Genomic DNA, 7358 nt, shown 5'->3' on the forward strand with positions numbered 1-7358 from the left:
GCATTTCAGAGATTACAATTAGGGTTAACTTTATTTAAAACGACTAGTCTCGAGCTGGTGGTTCTGTCGCTCCATTGATCCTCTTTTGATCGTTTGAAGCTTAGCGTAAACTTCAAATCAGTCTTTAAAATCTACGCTCGTTCACGGGATCAGGAACGAGAACGAAATCAACTAATGGCAGGACGGAATCATTAAAATTAGTTAGAACGGAAATTTAATCGCGATTATCAACCACAAATCGCCTTCTTGCCAGACGATCAGACCATAGAGCAAGCGAACATCTTAAACGAGTTCGTGAGCATGAAGGGACGTGACACACCGCTCCGAAAGTATATTGCGTGCCCCCTCATTTTTTGACCGATTTGAGGGTCTACTGCCTACCTGCAACCTGGCCCATCGAGCCTACAAAATGTTTTCTATCCCTTTCTACCCCCTCCCCCCGTCTGTCCTCTCCCTTCGCCACATTTATCTGCCTGGTCTCTCCTTTTTTCCTTTTCCTTTCATCGCAGACCTTTTTCCTCGGAACCATAATCATGATCGAGCCTCGAACGTGTAATAGATTTAACCGTTTCTTTCGGGTCTCGCGGTTCGTAAGTTCGGTTTAAGGGTTGAAAGAAATCCCTTTGACTTGCATGCATCTTCGATCGTGTGAATTATTAGCTCCGTTTTTTAAAGTAAAAGTTACTCTTCAGGATTTTCTCGTAAGGTGGTTTATTCGTGTGATCGACGATCTGTTATTTCACTACTCAAATTACGATCTTTCGTATCGGTTTATATAATTAAGAAACCGAAAATGTTTTTAGTCGTCGTGATGTTAATTAAAGATTCTTAAACATCCCAATAAAAACTCTTGATGAACCCTAAAGAATAATAATGAGATAGTAGAATTATATGTTTTGTAGCATAAGAAAAACGGTCGAATTACATTTAAGTAGGGGACATCAAGGAGAGATTGAGAATCGTAGCGCCGTGATTCCGAAATTGTTGATTGGTAATCTTCGGTGAAACTAATTAAGGCGGCCGAGCTGGATCCACCGTCCAAATTGTTTTCTATGCCGGCTTCCCCTCTGTCTCGACTAGATAGCCTTGGGGATCTTTTTTAGCCGTAGAACGGCTAATGAAAAAAAACGACGCGACAAGATATTTTGCGACCTAATGAGCTGGCATAGCGACTCTTAACGTAATTATCTTTATGATTTATAATAAACGTGCACTCGTTAGTCGGATATTTCTCTCTGCGGCGCAATTTATGGATTCTTAAGAATTTTACTAGCCGCTCGTGACCACGCGAAACTGAAGCGTGTTCTGGAAATAACGGTGATTTAATTGCCGAGTTTTACGAATAATGTAGCTTCTAATGCACAGACTTCTTTTGAAGAAATCAAAATAAACTTCCACGGAGATCGAGATCTATTGTTCGTCTCTAAGTCGAATTTGTTGCGAAGTTTCTCCGATTCTCGGTAGGGAATTCCGACAAATTCGGCAGGTCTAATTTTATACACGCTGGTATAACAATGCGGCATTGTTTGCCAAGGGTGTAAAAGCCATTCGGAAGAAACTTGAAAATCATCACACAGAAGAAGACTGTTTATTTTCTTTTCTTTATCTTGCCGACTTAGTGCCCGGCAGACCCTAAGATTCTCACAAATGCTTGCAATAAGAAGGTGTTCCTTCGGAAGGCGAACCACAGCTTCTACTCAGAAAATCGCCGAAAATGTTACGTCTCCTTCAACTGTGATCACTTTAATGGCCCATAATCGCTACTTTCAGAGTATCAAAAAATTGTCGCATGCCGCCTCTTCGACGAAGAGCTCAGCCATCGTTCAGAACAGCTACTCGAGCGAAAGAGCCAGGATAAATTTTTTCTTCTTGCTGAAAGAATCGGTTGTAGAAAATTCGGCGTGGCGCGCAATAAGAATTTCCAGATCCTCGAGAAGGACGCGTGGCCATCTGTGGTGTGCGCGAGCGAGAAATCGGAAAACGCTTTTCGAGATCGTCGACATATGGCACGCGGGCCAAACTTATCTTACGGAAAAAACATGCGGAGGTGCAGCCTCCGTCGCCTGCCGAAAATGTTGCGGAGGTGGAGACGAACGAGGCGGTTGCCTCTCAGTTCCGATCCAGCGATGGATTCGACCGGCTTTCAAACGAAAATTAAGGTTCTTCTTGGGGTTAGAGAGTACCTGGACCGATTTGATGCGGATACGGTTTAGAAAAATTGTAACAGATGGTAACCTCGTTTACCTCGAGTACGACGCTGTTCGACTATTCGTAAGTTAGAATTGCTAATACGTAATTTATGCTGAAACGTAATAATTAAATTGCGACTGCTTGTGTGAATTTATATTTTTGAATGAATACACCAATAGGAATGAAATTTATACAGAAATTTATTTTGTCTATCAAATGTCGCACTACGTTTTGGGTATTTTATGTGTCTAAATATTGTGTATATTTTGTGCATTTTCCACGTCGTTAAATTTCCTATAATTATATAAACATCCGCAATCTAGTAAGAATTATTTGATAGAAACCACTCATTTTTTAATGTATTTTCTCACGAACAAAGTTTGAACGCTAGGATTTTCAAGTTCCTTCTGTCGAATAAGGGTCGTTTTGGCAGGCCACTCTGGAAAACTATTCATCATTCATTTCAATGGGTTTTGAACATCGTTTTTTTTCTTTTTAACTAATCAATCATACGAGGGTGGAATTTCGAAAAGCGGCTGCAGCTAAAATTTCATAATTACTAGAATAACATCGGCAAACTAAAAGTGCAAGTACGTGATCGACCGGTTTATCTACTTCATATCCACCGAATCTCGTGATATCTGAGATAATCGTATCAAATCGTGTCAAGTGATAATTACAAGCCTGATCACTCTGATCAAACAATTTAATTCAGAGAGTATTGATAAAAGACATCGGCTAATAAAGTGACAAACCGACGTCTAGTAGAAAATGTTCTCCTTTATGTGCTCTAAATTTTCATGCCTATCAGGGAAATGCTGGAAATCAAGAGTCAAAAGCAGGATGCCAGACATCCTGTGGATTTGGACGCTTTCGTAGAAGTAGAAAGATGGTAAAGACCAGATCACCGACAATCTATCATCCGAAAGTAAGCAGAAGCATCGGTGTAGGTCAAAGTGACCGTGAATTTTCGCTATTCAGTGTTCGTCTTGGGCCGGACCATTCTACCACGCGACCATATGGTCGCCGACGACGACGTGGCCCATTATTTTCTACAGGATCCTGAGCACAAGAATGGAAGGCAGGGGGCAGGGGCAGTTGGCTCTCCACGAAATTGCCCGAAAATTGGCCGCCACTTCTCTCTGTTCCCTTCGTTTTTTCCCGGATAATTTCATAATTTTAATTTGAATTTCAATGCAATACTCGCGCCCTGCCAATCACTGCGCAACAGCTTCTCCGTGTCTGAACGTCCAGCCACAAATTAATCCTTTACGCTCGAATCTCTGCTTAAAACATTATTGCACGGATTGCCATTAACGAAGTTGGTATTAAGGTAAACGCTATACCGATTTTATTATCAAACCTTGTATAATGTAGAAGTTTCACGATCAATCAAGCCACGATATATCTCAAAACGAATGTTGTACAACATAATGGTCCGATAGAAAGTTAGCTCAACTTGTAGTTAGTTTTCAATGCTTCTTTAGTTCTTTATTTTATCTCGGAATTTCTCATCCGTTTCGTTACTTGTTGTTTCTTGCGGAGGATAAAACTATTAAGGAAAGGGTAAAATAAAACGACAAAGGGTTAAAACATTCGATAGGAGGTCGACGCTTACAGCTGTCTTCCAGCCGTTGGTCTATTTAAGTCTTTTTTTAGGCTGTTTCGCCTCTTAGCTTTCTTTCTTCGTCTATATAAAATATGCTAAACGCCCGCGGACCCGTGGCGCCCGCACAGAGTTCTCTCCCAACGCTGTTATTTACGAATTATGAATGTTGTAAGACAGAGCATGAGGATCGTGACCGGGCCAATTTTCGCCGCTTTAAACACCGTATCCTTGATGCGACTTATATCGCGGCGACCCTTGTCGGCTCGAACGTGCCCTAGGAATTCTTAGGATAGATCGTCATTCGTCGTTGGAAATGAGTTGGTTCCCCGTCCTCTTCCCGTTGAAAGATCGCGGTTCTAATTAATTTTTTGCCGATCTGGATCCGATATATTCTGCGTCAGGGCAGAGTTCAAGCCGTATAGGCAAAACAAATTGACCAAAGCAAAATATCAATATCTTTTCCACAAACGAAAGAAAAAAGATTGTTAAAGTTGAATCTTCGACAAATTTCCTGGACGGCTATCGCGGTCGAAGCAAGTTGCTTGATTACAGAAAAAAGTATCGTTCGAGCATCGCTTAATACGGAAAAAAGCCGTCGTGCGGGCAATCAAGGGCCGTGGATGCGAACGGCGTCGTTTTTGCAGCATTCGCATGCTTTTTACGAGCCACCATAGCGAAACTCTCTTTTCGACTGCAATTACCAGGCCCGGGACGAATACATGCCTGCGGTTGTTCCGCCGCGACGCGAACGAAAACGACAGGGCCACGGACCCATTGAACGAGCCGAACACGCGTGGAACCACGTGCATGCGAGATTATCGGACAATATTCTCCGTAGACCATTGTGCGCAGCAAAAAGTGACCGCGGTATAACGTAGGATGCATCGGCTACGCGACAAAAAAGAATTAATGTCGGCGGGAGGAGAACACAGATTATAAGAAATCAACTGGAATTTCGTACCTTTTATGCCGTGAAATCACTGCTGTCTCCGAATTTTTCGTTTCACGAGGATAGACTCAGCGATGCTTTGCGAAAATGATAAAGAATTCGAAAACTACGTGTATACCTCTTGGTTATATCGGAGAAAGTTACAGAAGGCACGGTTTTATTACAAGAGACCATAAAAGTAGAAACCACAGGGAGCTTCGAAAATTTCTTGCTGCAAATGTTCTGAAAATCCTGAGTCAACCAGACAACAAAGACCTCCTTGGGACAAGGGTGCAAAAAGTAGCGGTCGAACCGCAGTTTTCACTTCGACCGAAAGTCAGCCGCAGTAAATTAGGTAATTGCTACCGTCACGTTGACGAGGCCAACCGAACAAGCAGTCACCGTCGTGGCGTATTCGAAACAAAGACTAAACTCCAGGATACAATAGAATGAAAAACCATTGATTTATAACGAATTGAGGAAGTCGTAGAATCGGTGGCGCTCCTTTTTAGGTCCTAACCTAAATCAACACGAAAATTCCTATTTGAAGTTACTGCGGTCGTAAAACCGAGTGACAACGTCGGGTTTCACGTGATTTACGAAGAGCGCGAAGGGGAAAAAATTTTCGCCCGTGCCATGTCGAGAACGTTTCGAGCCCTTAATTGCTCGGATAACGTGCTGCCGCCCAGGTTCTCAGCGGCTGCTTCACGAGAACGACGGCAAGGGTGACGTCGTTAATTTGACGAAGGAGAAAGCGAAAAATTGATATTCGAGAAATTTTTGATACGATAAATTTCGAAGCAACGCGACATTGACGAGACTTTTTTAATTGATTTTTATTTTCACCGCAATGTTAACATTACACGGCGAATGTGCGATATTAAGAGCATATCATTTTCAAAATTTTATTCTTTTCTATTTTATCCGAAGTGCAATCATGTACGACATAGTCGAATGCGGTAAAAATAAAGGAAGTAAAAAGGAATGCTATAGCGGTCGAGGGTTATAAATTTCGGTTTCAAGAATTTGTCAGGCTAACATATTGGCGGATACCTAGTCTCTAGAGAAAGTATCAGGCTAAATGTTCAATAGCGATTCTGAGGTCCTCTGGCTACCACCTGTCCTCCTAGGGGACTCGTTTGAAGAAATCTCTTCGTTCTTCTCTTTTCATTCTGCTTGGCAGCCGGTGTGGCGAGGAAAGCCAGCGCTAATGTCACCCCGATGACAATAAAAATTTGTCGCCAGCGTAGTTGACGCGAGAAGTAGCTTTGAAAGCGATTTCCTTGGGACCATGCCGGCGCTCATAGAAGCAGGACAAAGTATCGGCCTAAATTTTCCGCCTTGCCACGTTTGTTAGCTGAGAGAACGCGATTTTTTTGGATCGTGAAGAAAGATGGACACACGCAAGGTGTTTTTTTTCGGGATAATTCTTTAGAATTTCGCGCTACGATTAAAATTAGGCGACGCTTGCCGTTGTCAACTCGATCGGAAAATTGAAAATGTCGGTCCCAGTTTCGCTGATCAACGTCCCTTACTTAGATAGTATTGTTAGGAGGCTTTGGAAGAGGAAGAGCAAACGCGGACACTCTGAAATAATATTTGAGAAAAATATTTCCTCTGGCATATGCGAGGATTAAGAGCAATGTAAGCCGAGCGAAACGAGGCGCAATATTTTTCCAGGACAGATAAGCCGCGGGTTTAACTTCACGCGCCCCGGCGTTTTACAATCCGATAGGCAAACTTCTTTTGTTATAGACCACGTTCTCTCGTTCCCTTCGAACGCGTTCGCACTTCAGTATACCATTGTGAAGCTCGAGCAATGCTCGGTAATATGACTATAATTTTCTATTGTATCACATTAAAATTTATGATACACGAACCTCGACAAGAAGGAACAGCCATTCACTTCAGGACTACGTGTTCCTATACCGTTTATCGTAAAAAGAAAATCAGCTTTTTATGAAATTCGACGACAGAGGCATGGATAGGATCTAAATCTCGACCATCACGAATATGCGTTGTCGCGACTGCGGCTTCGATTCGAATTCTATCTAAAAGAGAACGAAACATCATCGTTCGTATTCGGAAGGACCACGTAATCTGACAGAAAATCGAGATTCACGTAATCCTTCGTGTGGAGGATTAAGAACGACAAACAATGCTCGCGAGTGTAGAAAAAGAAATCGTGCGGAAGATGTTACACGACGATAGTTGGTTGGTTGGAAAAGGTTGGTTCGTGGTTCGAGATTAGGGAAAGGAATGTTGGTCGAGACGGTTACGGATTACGGATCCTAGGAAAACATCTCGCACCTATGGTGTCGGAGAAAAATCTCCGTTGGGATTTCAAAAGTTTAGAGAATGAAAAGGCTTTAGACTTCAAACATGGATTTCTACTTTAAACAGAGGTGACCAGTGATCTATTAATGCGAAAATCTTTGAAAATATGTTTTCGTTTCTGTGTTGTCCTTAGTGTAATCCAATGCAAAATTGTTTACTCGTAGCTTTTTGACGCGATCGAAGAGTGAATGTTTCGGTGGAAAGATTGAAACATCACATTTTTATCTAAAAAACTCCGCTATAAATTTCTAACGTTTTTGTTATACAATGACACCCTCTTTTTAGCGAGATGAT

Source organism: Bombus bifarius, unplaced genomic scaffold (genome assembly GCF_011952205.1).
Source record: "Bombus bifarius isolate JDL3187 unplaced genomic scaffold, Bbif_JDL3187 scf7180000007979, whole genome shotgun sequence".
Classification (NCBI taxonomy): Eukaryota; Metazoa; Arthropoda; class Insecta; order Hymenoptera; family Apidae; genus Bombus; species Bombus bifarius.